General features: G+C 59.9%; 1 protein-coding gene across 6 annotated transcripts in view; it reads right to left on the reverse strand.

Annotated features, from left to right (window-relative positions):
- Nucleotides 1–21,995, reverse strand: part of RBFOX3 (RNA binding protein, fox-1 homolog 3) — a 71,423-nt gene that overhangs the window by 17,347 nt on the left and 32,081 nt on the right. For 5 of the 6 annotated variants that reach the window (XM_021414968.1, XM_021414974.1, XM_021414969.1 and 2 more), the window contains exon 2: nt 9,189–9,232. The gene's annotated coding sequence lies outside the window, so the exon portion shown is untranslated. Of the gene's footprint in view, nt 1–41; nt 6,967–9,188; nt 9,233–21,995 lie in introns of those variants that run through there. The other variant, XR_002443862.1, reaches the window with a different exon arrangement.

Here is a 21,995-nt window from a genome sequence, read left to right on the forward strand (position 1 = left end):
GGCCACGCACTGGCTGCGGCGCGGGCCGGGGGCACTCCGGGGATGCTGCCAGCAGCCCTGACAAATCGATACCACGCACACCTTTGTCACAGCTGCCATGGCAATAGCCTACGTGCCGGCACCCGCGAGGGACAGCCGCGTGCGCTCAGCCCGGTCCCACCCGCCGCGGAGCCCCGGGAGCCGCAGAGCCCGGTACTGGCACGGGGGTCCCGGCCCCGCGCCCCGCGCTGCCCACCCGCACACAGGGGCTGGCACCGCGGCACGGCCACGGAGCTGCCGGGATGGCTTTGTCCTGGGATATGTGGGAAATGAAACCTGGGTTCCGTTCAGTTTCCATCTTGGCCAAATGTGATGCACAAAGGCAGGTCTGTGCCAGCAGCTGCTGATGCTCTGTCTCCTCCGGAGCCTCCAGCACATGAACGGCCCTATTTGGAGGCTGGGATTTTCCACAGTATCCCTAGACATAGCGACATGCTGCAGTGTCCTGGTACACTCGCAGCGGTTCCAGTTTCTGCTGCAGATACTCATCAGACGAGGCGTATTGCATGGCCAACCCCGGGCCACCAGGCAGAACCTCGCAGAAACCACTGCTCCAGGAAAAGCCATCCTGAACAGAGGGCAGCTGGGGGCCGGGGGGGGTCCTAACCCTGCATGGGGTCCTGCCGCTGCACAGAATGCGCTGCTGAGGGACACAGGATGCCAAATCAGGGAGGGGACCCCAGACTGGGGGGGAGTTCTCACCCCCATCATCCCTCACTGCCGAGAACAAGGATCCAGGCAGCAGCACCCACTGCCAGCAGCACCCTCAGCTACTGCTGGCACGCTCCGTGAGCTCCCCTGTCCCACCACGGCCACTCACCCTCCAGCTCCTGTGGGACCACGAGGGACCCCAGCCCGACGCAGTGACCCTCCCCAGGCACCATGGTGCTCAGACCCTGAGCTCTCTCCTTGCCTCTGGCTCCCCTGCTCCAGAGCCCTACAGCCTCCACGCTGCTCTCCCCTGTGTGCTCCAGTGTCCAGGGCAGCTGTGCAAGGGCAGAGGAGCATGTCCCCAAAGCCCCTTGTGCAGCTGCAGAGTGGGGTGTACACCACACACCCCCAACCTGGCGCAGGGTGAGGATGCCCTGCTCAGCAGACAACCCCGCTGCTCTTCCGCAGAGGTGAAAAAGGAAGGGCACGGCCCACAGCATCCAACCAAGCACACCACGTGAGGTGAGCACTGGGGGAGAGCGGCTCCAGGATGAGGTCATCTGCCCGTCCTCCCCCTCGTCGGAGCCTGGCTCCGGGCAGGGTGACTCAAACGCGCTCCTGGAGGGTGGCAGCGCCGCAAGTTCTGGCACTGCCCTGTGCCAGCAGGGCCGGCACCGAGGAGCGAGGAGAGGCAGCGCTCCAGCAGGGAGCGGGTGCTGGCAGCCGTGCCCAGCTCTGCCCCAGCGGGCTGCAGGCACTCGGTCCAGGAGCCCTCTGTACCATCAGCAGCAGGGATTTGCCACATTTTCCCGGTGCTCCTCTCCCCAACACAGCAGTGGTTATCTCCGTGCTCCTGTGCATGATGTAAAATCCCATGGGATGGAGGAACCAGGTGCGGCTCCAGGAGCCGAGGAGCGCTCGTGTCTCCTCTCTCCCTCCTGCACCCATCCCCAGCATCTGCCCGGCTGCAGCGGGGAGCACCCATGGAGCACAAGCATAGAAGGGCTGTGCCAGCCCACTGCCAGCTCAGGGTAGGGACAGGTCCTTGCCACCACCCGTGGCCCATTTCCCTTGCCCTGCTGCTTCCACCCATCCTGGCTGTTGGCACGGTCGTGCCAGGGAGTCCTGGCCAGAGCTGCGCAGCCCTGCAGAGCCGCAGCCCCAGAGGAACCCCTCCGAAACTCAAAGTCTCCAGGAAGGAAAGTTTATTTATCTGTTTAATTAAGAAGTGTTCACCAGGCACACAGACCCCGTTCCATCTGTCTCACTTAGAGCCGTGTCCCAGTAAAATTAAACCTAATAAATATCAGAAGAGGGAAAGCAAAGGGCACATGTAAGATATATGATCAAAGGCAGAAGTTGCACAGGGCTGCAGTTCTAAGCACATCTTTCTCTCTGCCCTTCGGGGATGGGTTGGCGACGCGCTCCCATGCACAGGATGGGGCTGGCTTTCCTTCAAATCAGCACTATTTTCATTTTTTATTTATTTTAAATGAACCCTTGAGGGCTGCTCGGTTTTGTTTTCTGGAAGAGGGAGAACAGCGTGGCACCAGGGTGGGAGCGGCCCCGGACACCGGCTCAGATCCCAGCAGAACACCGGAGCCCGGCAGCTGGCATCGTGCTGGGAGGGCTGGAAGGAGGGACCTGCCTGCGGGAAGGCCAAGCCCTGCGCTGCTCCTGGGATGCACAGGGGGGTATGTTAATGATAGTGGCCCAGCGCGGCTGCAGGGTGCCCGGAGATGTGTGGTTACATCTGCCATGTGCTCAGCTCTTTTTTCCACTGGAAAACTTCACCCAAGTGGCGATCGGGGCTGTGTCATCCATCCAGAGCGCAGCTCAGAGTTCTGCCCCGAGCCCCAGAGCACCACCAGAATGCAGCTGTGAGCAAAGCACCCCTCAAGCACAGTGCACACCTGGTCCTCTCCTCCTACCCACTCCACAGTGCCCCCAAGCCGAGGCACTCATTAATTAAAAGCTCATTAGTAGCTAGGCATAGACATACAGCAATGAGACGAAGGTGATGGTGGATCTGAGCTGGTGTGATCGAAGGGAGCTCCGGAGCTGGGGTGAGGGGATGGGCCCACACACCCGCTGTCCTCAAGGAGCACGCAGTGCTGCATGCAGACCAGGACAGCGGGAGGGGACAGACAAGGGACAGACAGGTGCCAAGGGCTCTGCACCACTGCAGGAAGGTCCCTGCCCCACACCTCAGCCCGCTCCATACCATCACTGTGCACACACCCAGCTCTGCTGCCCAAGCTCTCTCCTGCCCACCCCACCTCCTCTGCTGCTGAGCAGCATCAGGCTTCAGTGGGCCAACACTGCACCCTACACTGACAGCACGCAAACTAAAGCACTGTCTCCTGCTCCAGCACCACCATCGCTCTCTGCACTGCAGCTCCTGGCCCTGGAGCAGCAATCAGGGGCTGCCCTGAGCCCCAGCATGCTCCCTGCCTCCCGCACAGCCATCCATAGATTTCTGGTTTATTGCTCCTTCTCTGAAAGACAGGTGTGATTCAAACTGACAAGTGAATTAGAATTCAATATGGCCATTACAGACAATCCCCACCGGGTGTGGGGACAACGCAGGGAGCACAGGTGGGATGTTGGGGAGGGAGCCCGGGGAATTGGCTCTCCCCGAGGGCAGCCACCAGCTCCAGGTCCCCATTGGCCTTCCCTATGCTGGCGGGGGGAGTCAGACAGCTCCACGGCCCCAGGGAACAGGCAGGACTGCGTGGTGGGGAGCAATGGGTGCTTCCTGACATCTCCCCAGGAGATGGGAGCCATGGGCTGCAGGGAGCCCTGGCAGCAGGCTGCAAGCAGAGAAACCCCAGCAGCCACAGACGGGGGCTCAGCAGTGAGCACACACATTTAAGGGCAGCAGAGAGGCTCGTGTGGGGCTGCACAGTGGCTGCACGCGGTGCCGGCAACAGGCAACGCAGCGAAGACGCAGTCCCAGGAGGCTCACCCCTCCACCAGGCACCCCGACAGCTGTGCAGCCAAAACACAGAGAGGGAAAGAGGATCGGGGAGGAGGGGTTCGCTCCAGCAAGTCGCTGGGGAGAGGGAACGCGGGGCCACGGGGCGCGCAGCGGCAGGGAACAGAGTGGTGAGCGCTGCGGGACGCTGCCACGTGGGACTCCCACATCCAGCATCGCTCCATGGGGACACCTGGGGGAGCCCCCTCTGCAAGCAATTAAGCCTCCTTCCCGCGTTCCCCACCCCCCCGCGCCGGTGGCTCTCAGGGGGCTGGTGAAGCCGCTGTCTGCTCTAAACTCCAAAAACAAGGCAGGGATTTTCACAGAAAGGAAGCCTTGGCTCCGCGCCGCTCCCAGCGCACCTGCGGCTGCTGACCCAGATTGTGGCCCTGATGCTGCTCCATGCTCCCAGCGCCGGTCACAGCGGCACGGTCATGGTCCCCAGGCAGTGGTGGTGATGTCACCGGCACCAACCATGACCTCATCGGATAAGGAGGGGACCACAACCGACAGCAGCTATCTGGGACAGCAGCTGGAGCAGCCGGGAGGGGAGCAGAAATGCAGAGAAAGCGCATGAAAGTTTAATGGGAACAAGGGAGAAATATCAGCTCGCTGAAACTTTGCTCGCCCACGGCGAGGAGGGGAGAAGGGATGGGGCCATGAGATGCTCCTCCATCCCCCGGCGCTGCTGCAGGTGAGCGGAGCAGAGCACACGAGGGCAGTGGGGGGGGTGGGCGCTGCCCCGCAGCCCCTGGTGCCCAGCAGCTCCTGGTGGCTGTGCACAGCTCTGGGCTCACCGGGCACAGAGCAGCTGCCTGCACCAGGGCACAGGTCACGCTTTAATGAGGAAGGGCAGGCACGAGATTGCCACCGCACCTGCGAGAAAGCCTGGCTTTTCTCCTTCCATCAGCACAGCCCTTCCTAAAGCCCTTTCACTTGACAAAATATTTACATGAAAAGGCAATTGGGCTCCCCGGATTTAATGAGAATTAACGTGCAGGCAGCAGAACCGTGGCAGAGCAGATGCTGCCGAGAACCCAGGGCTCCAGCAGTGGCACACAGCGGGGAGCCCTGCGCCAGCCCACGGCCAGCAGCAGCCCCGTGCAGCATGGAAGGGATGCAGGGCTTCCCCACAGCTCCCTCCAATCTCAGCCCTCCCATCGCATCGCTCCAAAGGGCAGCGAACCCCCCAGGGCCCAGACAGATCTGGGACCTCTTTCCATGACACAGGGGTACATGTCAGGACAGGAGCCCCCAGGATTTACTCTCCTAGGTACAGGTGCTCAACATCGTGCCCTCCAGAGGCAGGAGCAGTCCTGCTGGATGAGGGTGGTTGAGTTCTCTCCCAGCTCAGCAAAGCACTGAGAGGAACCAGAGCCTGCAGAGCCTTAACACGGCGCCTTCCCAGAGCTTCCCCTTCCCTGGAACAAGTCCTCATGGGTACCCAGGAGAATGCACACCTCTGGCCCGCGGCAGGGCTGTGTGCTGGGCTGCCATCTGCACTGCAGGGCTGCAGCACGGTGCTCTGCAGGCTTTGGGGCACGGAGCAGCCCCGGCAATGGGGGAAGCAGGGGGTGCTGCACCACGCTGGGACGCGGCAGGTGAGGTGGGCGGCGTGGGAGCGCGAGGCAGGAGGTGCTGGGGAAGCAGACACTCCATCCTCATTATAAGGCTTTTTAAATGCACAGACAGGATATTAGCGTTTAAACAGTCTCTAGGACTCCAGGGCAAACTTTAAAAATCATAATATTTATAGAACCCTCCCTCCACTCGCCCCGCATGCTCTTTATTTCTCCTGCAATTACGGCTAATTTGAAGATGCTTTGCTTTGGCGTCTCAGCCTGTTGCGGTGTCGATTACCGAGCCGCCCGCTGCCGATTGCCACCGCAGAGCTCCTGCAGTGCTCCCGGCCGCGCTCCTGCCGTGCAGGGACCAGACCTTCCCCTTCCTCCCACACTTGCAATGGAAAGATGTCCACAAGCGCCAAGAAATGATGCTCAGGCACCGCGCTGGGAGCAAAATAGTCGCTGCCCCATCCAAGGGTACCGGCACCCATAGAAAGGGAGACCCTTGGGCACTGCACCCCAGCACAGAGAACGTATCCCGGGTGCTGCTCCTGGCCGTGCAGCCCTGCACCAGCTTGCAAAGCCACGCGACGCCATGGAGCTGCAAGCAGAACCTCCAGAAAGCAGTGTGCTTCCAAAGCTGCAGCAGCTCGCTAAGTCTCTGGGCAGCTTTAACGCCCTGGCAGGAACAGCTCCATCAGCCCCGCAGGCTCCTGACTCGTGGGTCCCTTCCTCTTTGCTCACAGTCCCAAGTGCACCATCAGCAAGCTCGCACCCATACCCACACTCAGCATCCTGCCCCTGGGCACGGCTGCTGCAGAGCACCTGCACAGCCCCAACCCCTGCTCCGAGCTCATGGGGTGGGCAGGGATTTCTGCAGAGATCCCTTCCCCAGTCCCAGGCCAGATCCAGCCCCACACCTGGGCTGCAGCACTGATCCCACACGAAGGCCTCTGTGCGAGCAGAGCCCAACTCACACTATCACAGGCAGAGCTGCCGGAGAGGCGCAGGGACCTCCTGGGATGAGGGAAGGGCTGGGATTGTCTCGTCCCACAGAGCACAGACCACACCACCTCTCCCAGCACAAATGTCCTTGGGGCAGCCAACAGAGCCCTCCCTATCTGAGCAGCACCCCCAGCAGGAGCTGTGCCCAAGCTGCTGCACACCGACCCCACGCACCCGCATGGAGCACTGGGAGAGGGGAGAGCACTTCTGGGCAGGACAGGGCCGGGTGAGGGACTCCCAGCCATGGGGTCTGCCTTTGCTCTGGGGCAGGGATGAGGAGGGAACCCTGCTCAGCTCCTCCATGGCACCACAACCACACGCTGCCTGCACCCGGCTGGAGGAGGGGATGACTCCTTTGGCAGGCAGCGCTGCTGGGAAGCGACACCGGCAGAGAACAACCCGAACCCCAAGCAAAGCCCCAGCAAAGAGGGAGGGGAAGCACCCAGCCCTGGCGGCGGTACCTACCCAAAAATACATCATCATGTTGGCAGTGGGTGCAGCGCAGCTCCACGGATCGGCGGGGGGCAGTGGGCAGCTCTGGGCGCTGCTCCTTGGTGGGCTCCGTCCCCTCCGTCCAGCTGCAGCCCCCAGGGCAGCACAGTGCATGCAAGGTGTGGGCGCTCAGGGCTGGGTGGCCGGCATGCTGCTGCAGGGCCACGGGGGGCTGTGGCTGTGGGAAGGTGCCCGGGTGGGCAGCGGGAAGCTGCGGTGCAGCACCGGTGCAAGGAGCTTAGTTCATTGTAAAGGAAAAGAAAAAATGGGAGAGCGAAGGATGAAAAATAAATCCTCTCCGGCGTCTTGACGAGCAAAGGGAAGGGCAAGTGGGTGAGCAGGAGGCTGCATGGGGTGCGGGTGGGGGTCCGGCAGTGGGAGCGCGTGTGCTCGCGGGAGCGGCGTGGGCTCCGCACGGACACGGAGCGGCAGATGTCCTGCCTCAGCATTTTCCATGCTCCCCTGTCAATAAGGGAACCGGCCGCTCTCACCATTAACCTGCGAGCTGCCAGCCGGCTCCCAGCACCCGCCTGCGGGAAGGGGGCACCCGGAGCCCTCAGTGATGCCGGGACCCTCAGCAGCGGCCACTGCAGCGCAGCGCATCCTGCACAGCCCCGGCACAAAGATCCCACGCTGCACAGGGCAGCTGGCGGAGTGAGACCCCTGGGGTGGTGTGAGGACAGCCCCCCCGGCTGCACACAGTGGGACCCCCAGGTGGAAGAGCCCTGCCTGCACCGGGCAGCTCTGCACGCGCCGAGCGGCTGCCACTAAATCTCCTGTCCCCCCGGGGCTCTGCGCTGTGGAGGAGAGCAAAGGGACCGTGTGCGCTGAACCAGACCCAGGAGCAAGGGAATAAATAAGAGGAAGGGAAGGCGAAGGAGCGAGAGGGGTGGCAGATTGGTCTCTGGGGCCCTGCTGGCTCTGACATCTCCAGACCCGTAATCGTATTCAAAGCAGAGCCAGGCTGAGGCATTGCTCCTCCAGCACGGCAATAAAAGAAAGCAACACTCTCAATAATTCAGCACCGGGAGAGGGTGATAAAGCAGAGGAGCCACCACTGCAGGCAGCAGGGGCGGGGGGCTTCCCACTCCTTCTTATGCCTCGGTGATAACACTCTCCCCTCTTTCTTTGCACCCTGCAAGCACAGCCCCAGCTGCAGCCGGGGGCACTGCAGCCAGATCCCACACTGCTGGTGGGACGGGCGGGATGCTGTCCTCCTAGGGCAGAAGCTCCCTGCTGCATTTTGAGACAAGCCTCCAAACAAAACCTCTGTCACCACGACAGCTGAGACCCAGCGAGGGGGCACCCAGGGCAGGGGCCTCCAGCCAGGGGTGTGGCATCGCCCCAGCTCTGTGGGACAGTTCCTCTCTGCCCGGCTCTGCTCTCAGCGCTGTCACCTCCTCCTCCACCAGCCCTTCCCAGCCCATTTCCAAGCACCACCTTCACGCCGTGGGCACCTCTGCAGACAGCCCGTGTCGAAACGAGGCTCTGGGGGCCGTGTCTGCAGGACACCAACCCCACCGCTGCGTCCCCACTGCTGCAGGGGACATCTCCTCTCTGAGCACTCCGCCACGCAGGCTCGGGGCAGGCTGTGCCCCCTGTGAGCGCATCCCCAAAGGCCTCTCCCGAAATGGCAGCGCAGGGGTGGGTGGATGCACGGCTCCATCCCGGGCACGCAGAGCTGCACTGCACCTCCCACCCGGAGCACAGCCCTGAGCGGTGACACGATGGCTGCCAGGACCTGCGTGCTCCCCACAATGACTGCAGCAGGGATCACTCTGCCCACTCGATCTGCTCCATCGCCCGCACCACGCGGCTGCTGCCAGCTCCCGGTGCCCAAGACGGGCTGGGAATGGGCGCTTTGATGCCCTTGGCTCTTCTGTACTCCCTCTGGCAGACTCACAGCCCCACTCAGCCCACAGAGCAGCGCACCTCCAGGCACACCCGGGCCATCCTCACCCCACCGCGACCAGAGCTCTCCTCCCCACCCAGCTCTCTGCCGCACCAGCACCACCCTGGGGCTCAGCCGGGCTGTGGAACCCCACGTGCCAGCAGCATCCCTCAGGGGCACCATCCCGGGGATGGCATCACCTGGGTGAGGACACAGCCCTTCAGCAGACAGCCATAAGGAGCGCTCCCGGAGCCGCACAGCGCACAGACAGACAGCACCGCCAGCACACACGGACACCCCACAGACACCGCAGCCCGGGCGGTGCTGCCTGGACTCACTCCATTCACGCCACACCGCGCAGGGCTCGGTGATGGGGATGGGTGCCCAGGGCCGGAGCAGCCCTCCCCGCAGCTCTGTGCCCACCCACCCCACGCAGCCCAATGCTCCCTGCCCCACACATGCAGTTCTCAGCTCCCAACCCCTGCCTCCCTGGGGGGACCCTGGGTCAGGGTGTGGGCTGTGGGGCACACGAGCACTGTGGGCTTGTCAGAAGGGGACAGCTCTGTACCTTTATGCAGCCAAGTTCCTCCCGCGGTGCTCGCGTTGGGCTCTCTGAGAAAAGACAAGAAAGAGGAGGGAGAATTAAAATCAATGATCGTTATTGGTAAACCTGCTTACAGGCAATGCTATCTGCTCATTGACCAGGAAGATTTTAGAATGCAGGGATAAACACGAATGCTATGTCCCAAGAGTCCTAGGAAAACTCCCTGTTAGCAGCAGGCAGCCGGGCTGGGGGGCACGGGGCACAGCTTTGGCCAGTGCTCCTGGCTCTGCAGGGAGGAGCATCACCCACAGACACCCCCGCGTCAGACCCCATCCCCTCCTGCCCTGCTGTCCCAGCGCTGGGTACTTCTTGGAGAAGATCACGAAATTTCAAAGAAAACTTCCTGAAAGCTGCACTTCAGCTAATTGGCTTTGGCAGCGGTGCCAGCCCGAACGTTCATCAATCATGTCAGACCCTCAAAAATAATGAGAGCGGCTCATATGGCACGGGAATTTTTTTGAGAGAGCAGATGAGGATTGCTTCTGTTTGCTCACCGCTTCTTTGCGGACCTCGAGGCGCAGAGTCCCGCAGCCTCTCCCCATCAGACACCTCTGCTTAGAGAACACCCCAGAGCCGCTGTCCCCTCCTGTCCCCTTCTGTCCCCTTCTGTCCCCTTGTGTCCCCCCGGCCCCATAGTGGTGCAGCCCCACACACGGTCCCGGGGCTGTTCCAGAGCCCCACGTGAGCTCAACCCAAAGGCACAACCCCAGCGCTGCAAGCACGGAGTGGGTTCCCAGGCACTTCTGTTAGCAAACACCGCTCTCAGCCGCACAGCAGGATAATCAATTATGGTAATTCCTGCCTCAATGAATCAGATTCATGGAGGAACACAGCTCATTAGGCTGGTGCTGACTTCCATTAGTGCTCTTATGATAAAAACCCTCCAGAAAGCTCCAGCCCGGCTAGACACGTTCTCCAGCTCAGCGCACGGAGGTGGGAAGCCCCCGGTCCCCTACACAAGGATGTCCCCACACTGGTGGCAAACCACTGCCTGCTCCCATCAGGAGCCCTTTGAGCCACCCCGGCCCCAGGTGGTGGGATGGGGGGGGCAGGGGGAGCCCTAAGTGGGCACCCAGGGAGGGCCCCGCACCTACAGCCCCCCCCACCCCCCACCCCCACTGCACCTTCCCAGGAAACTTCTCAGCAGAACTTTCTCAAAGTACATTCTAACCCTCCCCCCCCGCCCCTTCCCTCCACCAAAAATCCTAAATTAATTTTTTCTTTTAATTAAATTCATTAGCAAAGATTATCTGGCTGAGGAAAAATAATATCCTGCCCCTCCCCCAGCAGCCCTCTCTATTTATATCCCCTATATACATAAGCAGCAGCGAATATTTCTTTATGGGCCATTAAAGGTTTAATGTTTAATTTATAACCACGTTCTCTGGCGGGCGGGATGGCCAGGCACAATGTCAACACTTTTAATTAAATGAGAAGGATTTTTTTTTTCCTTAAACTCAGAAAGATGAAATGCCCCATTCCCAGCACTGATGCAGGCAGCAATGGGGCGAGGGCTGCAGGCCAGGAGCAGGCCCCTGTGTTAGCAGGGATATGTGTAACGGGATGCTCTGACCTACAGGGCAGCTCCAAAGGCACCCAGCACCCCGTCACCTCTTGCTCTGCTGCAGTATGGGCAGCGGCTGTACAATGCTTTGTTGCAGTGGGAACAGAGCCACAGCACCAGGACGGGCACTGGGATGGGCAGTGGGACAGCTTCAGGGCTGAGTGACAGTTTGGGAGCGTCCCCGAACTGACGGCTCTGATCCAAAAAGTGCAGACACTTCTTGGCGGCCACTGACAGCACAGTGCTGCTCTTCTCCTGTACCCTCCTCTCACATACTGTCAGCAGATGCCTCTTGCCTGGACAGAGCAGACCTGCTCTGCTTTGCTGCACAATGCTGGCTGGCATACAGCTGGCACATGGCTGGCACATGGCTGGATCACAGCTCATCATGGCAGGCACATGATTGGGTCATGGTTGGCACACGGCTCGATCATGGCTAGCACATGGCTCGATCACGGCTAGCACATGGCTGGATCATGTCTGGCACATGGCTGGATCACAGCTAGCACACGGCTGGATCACAGCTCATCATGGCTAGCACACGGCTGGATCATGGCTGCCACATGGGTAGATCATGGCTCGATCATGGCTAGCACATGGCTCATCATGGCTAGCACATGGCTGGATCATGGCTAGCACACAGCTGGAACACGGCTTGATCATGGCTAGCACACAGCTGGAACACGGCTTGATCATGGCTTGATCATGGCTAGCACATGGCTTGATCATGGCTAGCACATGGCTTGATCATGGCTAGCACACGGCTGGAACACGGCTTGATCATGGCTAGCACACGGCTGGAACGCGGCTGGAACATGGCTTGATCATGGCTAGCACATGGCTGGATCATGGCTAGCACACGGCTGGAACACGGCTTGATCATGGCTAGCACACGGCTGGAACACGGCTTGATCATGGCTGGATCATGGCTGGATCATGGCTGGATCATGGCTAGCACACGGCTCATCCTGGCTAGCGCACGGCTTGATCACGGCTGTCACAGCTGGCACACAGCTTGATCACAGCTGGCACACAGCACACGACTGGCACACAGCTGGCTCACAGCTGGCACTTGGCTGGGCACCCAGGGACATGCAGTGCCCTGGCACAGCTCTGACCTTCAGCTCCAGCTGCACTGCCACTGCCTTCCCTAGACAACACTGCCCTGAGGAGGAGGAGGAAGAGTTTCCTGTGCCCACATCCATAACACAGCAGCACCGAGGCACTGCACAAGGAGCAACGTGCCCACACCCCAAGTGCCCAGCTCCTGCCCCTGTGCTGGCACTGGGAGAGGGACGGCCGCGGGCAGGTGGGTTCCCATTAACGGAGCATTTGATCTTGGAGGAGAGATGAAATCTCGACAGAGCCGCGCGAAAGAGATGAGTCAGCAGCTGGCGCGGGGCGGGCAGGCGCAGTCATCAGCGTTTGGCCGTGGAGCAGCACTTCACCCTCCCACTGCCCCACATGCTGGGGGGCATCCAGCCGGGCGCCCAGCTCCAGGCTCACGCAGGCAGGGACGGGCTCACAGCCGCACACGTGTGCGTGCAAGGAGGGAGCGTGCAAGGACCGGGCACGGCGAGCCAGGGAACGGAGCGGTGATGGCACGGTGCCGCTCACTAAAAGCATGAGTGTCACTAAATCAATAATTCATTTACTTTAATGAGATAAGTACTTTGAAAACTAATTGCAAACCTGCTCCATTTACTCCAAGCCGGTGCAGCCCTTAATGTAAATGGCAGAAACACCGCTGGAGGAAGGGGAAAGGCTTCGGTGGAAGATCGTGTGTCATCTTTTCCCCTTCTTCTAAGAAAGAGAAATATCGCTCATAAACAGGAACAGTGGAAACCCGAGCGACCGCGCGATCGATGCTGCAGCGAGCGGAGCGCCCGCCCTCCCTGGAGCCACCACAGCCCCTGTGCCCGCTGCCACCACCCGCAGAGGAATGCCACCGGCACCAGGAGGGTGACACTGCTCAGAGACGAGGTGGCATCATCCCAGGGCTGCACAGGGACGGGTGGTGGAGGGCACGAGGAGCACGGAGCACAAAGCGGGGAGCACAGGGCAATGCAGCGCTGCTGCATGCCGCTAACCCAGGGCTAGGATGAGCCCGGTGCCGGCTGTGTTCCTCAAAAGGAGCTCGCAGCTCCCAGCAGCGGAGCCCACGCGCTCCTGATGGCAGCGGGACGCCAAGAGCTCTCTCCTTGCTTGCTGGAGCAAATGGCAGGTCATAAAAAGGAACCGTGACAGAAGAGAAAATGTTCCAGAGTCCGCAAGGACCAGTTCAGGGTAAATCCATCTGCTCAGCAATTTAACTAGAAAATCCTTTCCAATCATCCGTGCTGTAGGTCCTTCACCTCGCACGGGCGGCTCCGGGCACAGCGCTGCCCACCCTGCCAGCCACAAGCAGCTCACGTGGAGGGGACCCCAACCCCACAGGGATGCTCGGGGCAGGGGGGGGTCCCAGCTCCCCCCAGGGCTGCTATGCTGAAACCTTCCCAGGGCAATGGGCGACTGAAACCATGCGGCCACGGGCAGGAGGGCACCGTGGGGCACAGGGGTCTGGGAGTGGGGCTGGGAGCTGGGGGCAGAGGAGGGCATGGCCCCGTCCTTCCACCTTCAGCTCCACACCAAGGGAAAACAGCAGCAGCAGGGTGCTTTACTGCCTGCAGTAATTAACAAGAGCACCAAATCCCCCAGCATATAACTCACCCCGCACAACAGCTCTGCAGGGCTCTGCAGCACAGGCACACAGTGTGCCCCCTCTGAGCACCCCCAAAGTCCCACGTCCACAGAGCCCTTCCCATTCCCCCATGCCCAGCCACACAGCACTCAGCCCTGGCACTCTTCTGGAAACAGAGGAAGGAGGCAGAGCTGTGCTGGCAGCTGACAGCAGGAGCCAGAGCCACAGTGAGGGCATACCCCTGCCCAGCACAGGGCTCAGCACTGCTCACCATCACCGCTCCACCACCAGCACCGCGCTCTCCCTGCAGCCATCCTTGCGAATCCCACCTCCGCCGCTCCTCCTGTCCCAAGGAAAAATCAATGGCGAGCATCTCAATTAATCACACCGGGGGCAAATTGATTAGGAGCCTAAATAAGGTCAAACATGGCTGTCTGCTTATAGGGTAGGACCCCTTAATCATCATTTTATCTGCAACAGGCCGCGGAACCTGCAATCACACCATCTTTGGGAGCTTGGAGGGATTTTTCACTCATCTCCCACATTTGCTGGGGCAAGCAGAACAGGAGCCGTGGCAATGCTACAAAGCAACTGAATTCCAGCAGGCACACAGCTGTGAGCCCTGGGCACCGCCCCACGCCCACCCAGCCCAGCTGTCTGCTTTGATTCAGGGAAGACAAAAGCAATTAAGCACTGCAGTGCGAGGTGCGGTGCATTCCCTTCTGACCCCACAAGCAACAGCTTATGCCTGAGATTTGATGAGTCCTGTCATTACCTGAGATTGCACACCTGAAATGCTGTTAGTGGTCACGACAGCATTGAACCTTTGCAGGACTCCAGCTACAGGTCCTGTCTCAGTGCCCTCTGCAGATGGAAATCCTGCTGTCCCTGCTGCCCTCCCCACTGTGGGCTGCCCTGTGCCAGAGCCCTGCGAGGGACATTGCCCCCATTGAGCATTCAAGCCCCCGAGGGCTGGCACTGCTGACCTGCTCTCATGGAGGGAAAGCATTTGGAGCTGACAGAGCCTAAGGACCACGGGGTGCACGGATGCTGCAGCCCAAACGTGGCCAACTGCCTCCCTTTGCTGTGCTCACAGTGGGAACGCAGAGCCCCCCGCAGTGGGGGGAGCGGGTGGGTCAGCGAGCCCCACATCATGCAGCACAGCCCCCGGTGCGCTCCTCAGCCGAGAGCAGCGCTCATCTCATTTTGGGTTGATAACACAGTTTGCTTCGCCAACACACGTTCCAATTGCAAGTGAAATCAATTCAGCTGGGTGTTTTGCTCAGCCCGTTTCCCCACGGACAGCTTCTCCCATCCCCACTGGGATGCTGCGGGGCCGGCAGGACCCAAACGTGCCCAGCACTTGTGGGGGGGGGCCTGCAGCCCTGGCCACGTCCCAACCACTCCAGGACCCCCACTGGCACCTAGGACAGCAGATCCATGTCCCCAGCCCCAGCTCGGTGCATGCCACCAGCAAAGCTCTGCACCCTCCTGGCAGTGGCTGGCTCTGAGCAAAGCCATCCAGGGCTCCTTGTGTCCCAGTTGTGTGAGCTGTGGCACGGCCGGAGCGGGGATGGTGGCACCTTCGGGACCCTTGGGTTGGGTGCAGCCCCACCTGCTCACACAGCCCTGCCCCAGCGCGCGCCGCTCCCTTTTGTTGGAAATACGGTTATAAATATTATAATTTGGTTTAATATTTAATATAGTCAGGTTAAATAAGCATTCCCAGCCCCATAAATAATCATTAACGGAGGGTTCTAATTGTGCTGTTGGGATCCTGCTTCATGACTTATTTAGAGGGCAGACGCTATTCCCATCCCTGGTTCCCTCGCACACCGTAAATTAACCTGAGCTCTCCCTCCTCGCTGAGAACCGATGGGACATGGCACAGCCCTCAGCTCCGCTCCGAGGGGTGACCACGAGGGGACGGCACCGAGGAGCCCCGTGGGGTCTGGGGGTGCACGGGGCTGTGGCTGCAGGGTGCCGGGCACAACCAGGATGCAGGTAGGAGATGGGGGGGGGAGGGGGCACGGAGCAGGGCAGGGCTGGCAGGGGAGGGCTTGTTGCGTCAACACGGATCTACCGTAACGCTGGTTGGGAACAATAGTAAAAACAGTCCTTTTTTTTTAATTATTATTATTTTTAAAGAAACAAAACCTGAGCGCAGAGGGAATGGCCAGGGGGGCAAGCGCTTGGAAAGTGCAGAACGGAGGCACTGAGGATAGCGAAAGTGCAGGAAAACCTCGGCGCGAGAGTGCTTTTCCCCGAAGGGATGCGCTGATGCTTTCCTTTAAAAAGAGGTTTAGGTTCTATGTTTTTGTTCTCTAAATGAAAAACGACAAAGGTAAACGGTAAGAGCCTTCTCGGGCAGGCCCGGGCTGCTCCACGCAAGCCTTGGGCTGATGGAGTGGAAACACTGGGGGGGCTCTCTCCTTTGTGCCCCCCCTTGCTGTGCCGGGGTCAGCCAAGTGCCACGCTGCAGACAGACGCACGGACACCCTGTGCCCTCGTGCCGTGTGGGCAGGGTAGGGGCAGCCCTGGGGGGACCCTCCTGACCCCAAACCGCCCCCAGCGGGCGCAGCACGGGCGCTAAGCGGGTTAGCATCGATCCCCTCCGCCGGGACTGAGATTCCATCGAGTGAGCGGGGCCGTGCTGGAAGGAGCGCGGGGTTTACATTTCATCTCAGCACCGGGTTCTCTTGCTCAAGTCAGCACATTCATCGTGGAGACTGGCCAAGTAGTAACGCCAATGAGGCAGCAGCAGCGCGGTGCGCGGGAGCCCCTCCGGCAGCACCGGGTCTGGGGGCAGCGAGGGGAGCCCCCAGCTCTAGAATGTGGGGCCAATGCTCCTGGGTTGGCAGGAAGCAGGGCAGAGCCCAATGCTGGGAGGCTCAGCCGAACCCTTCAGCCCACGGGGGTCATGCAGCACAGCTCCCAAGTGGTGCTCACTGCCCCTTTCCCCTGGTTGGACCCCTCCCCATGGCCACGTGTGCGCGGGGCCGCCCTGACTCAGCACCAGCCCATCCCCGCGTCCAGGCTGCGGCTCGGCGGAAAGCGGCGTATTTTATCTTTATGTGTCAGGATTTATATAAAAGGGGGATAGTTCAGCTCTAAATGTAATGAGTTGGAAGAACAGCCCTCCAGTGGCTTCCTCCAGCTCGCATGGCATCAATAACATCGATTGCTAAAAATAACCAGCAACCCCGACCCCGCAGCGGGGAGCGCTCTGCATGGGGGGCACGCGCTGCCCCACAGCCCCAGCGCTGAGCCCGGGCCGCCCGCATCCCCCACCGCTGCCAGAGACACAGACCCGGGGATATTAAACCATATTTGATGGCGGCTGCGGAGTTTCCTCTCGCACGCGCTGGAGTCAGCGCCAGGGGAGCGGGTGCACATTGCCACGCACCAAAAAATGAGGTTCCAACCCACAAAGGCGGCACCGGCCCTTCCTGAGCAGCGCTCCATCCCCAGCGCCGGGTGCGTGCTGCTGGTCCGGGCGCAGAGCAGCAGTGCTACAGACACAGTGCATGGAAAGCAGAGCGGGGAGATGCGTGCTGTGCCCCAGAAGTGATCCTAAAAGCCCACAGAGCGGGGCAGAGCCGCTGCCAGAAGTGCCACTGGAAACCAGTGAGCCCACGGAGCGCGGTGCTCCGCAGGATGGGAGCGCGTGGGGCACCGCGAGAGCGCGGTTATTGGTAAATAATCCCTAATTAATGAGATCCCGGCGATAGGCGGCACGGTGCTGCTCCAGGCAGCCGCCATCCCTCCACTTTTCAATTACGTCTTCGGGGAGGGAAGCAGAAAGTGGCCGGGGTGAATGAGAGAGACTTTTGTCGTGTTTAATATCAATTCATTTCGCAGACTGCTGACGCAGCGGGATTTCACCGCTCGGAATTTATGGCTCTTTGGAGAGACACGCGCAAATACATGGGGGGTGGGGGGGAGGAAAAAAGAAACCCACCCTGCCATCAGCACAAAGGCACAAACCCTGCTGGGAAGGAGCTGGGGGGGTCCTGGGGACCTCCTGGCACCCTCGGCCGCATCGTGCCACCAGGGCCACTGGCACATGGCTGGAGCCCTGCGGCTCTGGGCAGAGGCACTGCTAATAACGGAGCCGTTATTACGCAGCGCGATTCGGCCCCAAGGGGGTTTTATGCAAAATGACACACAATATAAATGACTGTTGTAAACAGAGAGTTTAATAAAGGGCTGTGTGCGAATTTACAGCCTCCCCAAGGATAATTAAAATTATTTATCTACTTACCTAGCTAGCCGCTGGAGCAGTCTATTAATTATTATCTATTATACGTGGCTGCTTTGCATGCTGCCAGTGCATCGCCCTACACCACCGTGCAGCGAGGGGACGCCGCGGGCCGGGCGAGGCGATGCTCTGCTCACCGGGTGCAGCACAGCGCAGCACTGCTGCGTGCACGAGGGGACAGAGGTGGCACTGCCACCCCACAGAGCTGAGCGTTGCACCGGGGCTGCACTGGTGCATGAGCACCGGTTTGAGGAGCAGATTGGGTCGGGCTGGGGGCACAGTGCCGGTGGAGGAGCGGTGCCTGGCGCAGTGCTACCTGCTCCGCTATCTATTAGTGTGACAGAGCAATCATCAGTTCGGAGGCGCTGGGATCCCCCGGGTCCTCTCTGCACATAAAGAGACCTCAGGGGGCTCCAGTGTGCGGATACTTAACATTGTTTTATTAGCTTAATAAACCCAGCTGATGTCGCCTGAATCTGCAAAGCAGCCCCGGCCCCTCCTCACTGCAGGGATGGCTCTGCAGGGCACGGGGTAGGGGCCCGCTGACATGCAGAGCTGGTGCAGGGCTCGCCCCCGGCCCCAGCAGCCCATGGAGCAGCTTGTCAGGAGCGCAGCATCCAGCTGCTCATCGCACTGCGGGCGCAGCGAGCTGTCAGCTCCCTCCAGCACAGCCATTAATTACTGCTGCAATTGCTCTCCCTGCCCCACGCTGCCCTCGGCAGCCCCAGCACGGATGGGCACGGGGCCGTGGTGCCCTCAGCGAGGAGCCCCAGGGCTGCCCCAGCATCAGGCCCTGGGTCTGCCACCAGCTCCGTGCCCGCAGCCCCACAGCCCTGCCCAGGGGCCGGGTGTCACTGACCCACAGAAAGAAGATTTCCTGCTGGAAATCCCGCTGGCTGCAGCTCCGTCATCAGGAGCATAGATCCCTTCCCGGGCTGCTGGGTTGTTTGTCTGCCAGCAAGAGGCTGCTCTCCTCCAGCTCTGCGGTGCTCAGCCTGCTTCTCTTTGATCCCGCACAGCTCTCACCATCTAATAAACGCAGCGTGATCCAATTCCAGGTCATTACTCAGGGAAAGAAACCCCTCCACGGCCTCAGTGAGAGCTCCAATCCAATTTGAGTGAGCCCAGTGCTCCCGGAGCTGCCTCTGCTGCCACGTCGGGGTCTCAGCGGGCCTGGGCTCGCAGTAAGCGCAATGCAAAAACGGTAATGGAAGTGCTTAAAGGCCGTGCCAGGGGGATGCTCGTAAATAAAGCCACTCGGTGATGCGGGGCCACGCCAACAGAAGGCGGCTCAGCGCTCTGCAATCCCTCCAGGACAGCTCCTGGAGGGAAAGTTCACGGGTTTGCTCCTAAATCTGTGGCTCCGAGCGAGCAGGTCCTGCAGGGATGGGTGCAGGGGACAGAGCAGGGACCCCTCGGTGACAGCGCCCACGCAGGGAGGTCAAACGACACACGTGGCCCAGAGACGGCCACGCAGCGGCACAGCGCCAGGAGCCAGCACTGCTGTGCCGAAGCAGCCACAGTGCCCTCCCTCCCGCCGCAGCCTGCGGGATATTTACTGCCCGTTCCCCCCTAAATCACGGCTGACGGCGGAGCCGCTCGCGCTCCATTACCGAGAGCTCGCGCCGAGCCGCAGTTCCGTTGAGCTTGCAGAAACGCGGCCTCAGAGGAGCAGCCCACCCCGGGCTGTCCGGCGCTCGCTCGGGATGATGGACGGTTATGGACCATCTGCACTTCCAGGAGGGGAGAGATTTATGGGCGGCACAGACAGGCAGAAGAGTGTCCATTACTATAACTCACGGTGCCCTCTTCAGAGATATTGTAATCAGGGCCCTCTGCTGCTGCAGCGGGAAAGTCCGGGTTAAGCACTGGCAGGAAGGAAAATCAATTATGTTTTTTTAATACACTGCTGGCAGCCGGTGGGGGTGGGGTGGGGAGCAGGGCTGGCCCCAATGTGCAGACATGGGGGGGTCAGTGGCACCAGCATCCCCGTGGCTCTCACAGTCCCTGGAGGTGCGGGCACTTCCCTGCACCCACAGCACTGAGCCCTCAGCAGCTGAGCCCCCACCCCTCCCAGCCTCATTATTGCCATCTCCTTGATTAAGATTTGATAGAGCCCAGGATTCATGAAGACAAGAAGCGCCGGAGGGCACCACGAAGCCTTCCTGGCTGGAGCCTGGGAGAGGCAGCACCAGCACCTGCACCTTCCCATGTCCCCCTGTCACGCCATAAGCATTACAGCTCATGCTGTTCCATGGCCACCCCGTAAACTCCAACCACTTCTGTGCAGAGGTCCCTTTCATTAACCCCTCCGTGCTGCACCCAGCAGTGCAGTGCTCCACCCACAGGGCTGCTCCTCAGCCCTGGAGATGCACCCACCATGGGTGCTTGGGTGCTGCTCATGGCGGATCAAACCATCAGGCAGCAATTAAACCGTGCGATAAAAAGCAAAGCGCTCACGTTTCAAGGCCCTGCCTCCTGCAGAGGGGAGGTGCGGGGCAGGGGATGCTCCGGGAGGGAGAGCAAAGGAACTTCTCAAAGGGGATCTGCACGCAGTTTACACTGAATTTGCCAAATGTGGGATTGCAGAGCGTCCGTCTGCGCAAACTTCCTCCCGCAGCCTTTGAACGTGAGGCTTCGGAATGCAACGCTTCTTGTTTCCTTGCAGCCCGCTGTTCGGGGACACGGGGAGACCATCACAAAGATGCAGCCGCCCCAGGAGCCGAGCTTTTGTTTTCCTTAAATTGGGCAGAGAGACAGAAAGGCAAACGTTCCTGAAGGTTCAAGGCGGATGAAGCCAGCAGGAGCCCGGTGCTGTGCATGAGCGCTGTGCAAACCTCGCAGCCACCGCAAACCCGCAGCAAAACACATGGGGACGGCTGCCCCGGCCCCAGCACCGCTCACCCCCACCCATGCAGACACAGGTGTGCAGGTGAGAGGTGGGGGGCTCAGCCCACTCCCCCCACGCTGCCTTCCCCTGCCCCCAGCCCCAGCGCATCATGCAGGATCGGAGGCGACAACAGCCACGTGCTTCCCCAACCTCACTGTGTCTAGGGCTCTTGCTTTATCAGTTTTTATCCCGTGTAATATTCATCACGCTGGTTTATTTATGGGCCCCCTCTTCGGGAAGGTATTTTTCAGGGCTGGTGAATAAAACATGAGCCTGTGCTGCTTGTCAGAGCGAGCGCGGCTCCTCTGATGTCAGCCTGACGAACGGCCTTTGGTTTTCTCCAACGACTGCACTTTGAGAGAAATTTATTTGTATTTGGGTTCACGTTGGTTGGGAGGATGCGAACGCTTTTCCCTCCAGAATAAATGAAAACTTCGGCTGTGCAACAGCAGCGAGGCAGCAGCAGGACGGGCACTGAGCATTGCATGCAACCCTCCACTGCAAGCAAACCCCCATTGCAAGCAACCCCCTACTGCAATCAACACCCAGCCCCAGGCAGCAGCCCCCACAAGGCGCTGAGCACCCAGGGACGGCAGCACATGGGGAGCATGAGGACCCAGTGTCAGTGCTGCACCGTGGGCAAAGCCTTCCCTTCACCGGTTAAGGAACGCCTGGCTGTGACCCAAAACTCCTATTAACAAATCAAACTATAAAACCAACAGAAGCAGCCGGGAGATTTCCCTCCATCATCTGCTAATTTATAGGGTTACTGGTGTCAGCAGTTGGAAAGAAGCGGAATTCTATCAAAGAGACACTAAAACCCGACGCCGCGCGCTCTAAAACAATCACAAACGCTCATCCGAGAGGACTGCTCAGGACATAATTCCTTGATGTTTAATTATTAATATCCCAGACAAACTAGTTAAATTCCGCTGAAGAGAAGGAGAAGCAATCAGAGTTAAAAATTAGCGGGAGGAATATCGTCAGTCATTCTGGGGAGCATTTTGCAGAAATCTCGATGGAGCTGCTGCGCTCCTCTCCGCTCCTCTCCCTTTTTTGCTGTTCTGTTCTCCTTATCTAGCAGGAAATAAGGGCCAAGTTTTCTCGCTGCTCCATCTCGATTCAGTCAGTTTTATATCTCACAAACACATATGCAGATTTCTCTGCTTCTTTATTTGTTCATTAAGACTTCAATAAAAAAATGTTATAAAAATGCCCCTTTTTGTTGGTAATTGCAGTTTCTGTTTTAATATGCAAGTGGTGCCGGCTCTCCTCTGAGACTCCCCGTGCCTCTCTGTAAATACCGCATCTGCCTCGTCTCAGATCAGATCCCTCTCAGCCTCCTCTTCCCCAAGAGAACAGCCCCAGGGCTCCCA

This window comes from Numida meleagris, chromosome 17 (assembly GCF_002078875.1).
Source record: "Numida meleagris isolate 19003 breed g44 Domestic line chromosome 17, NumMel1.0, whole genome shotgun sequence".
Taxonomy (NCBI): domain Eukaryota; kingdom Metazoa; phylum Chordata; class Aves; order Galliformes; family Numididae; genus Numida; species Numida meleagris.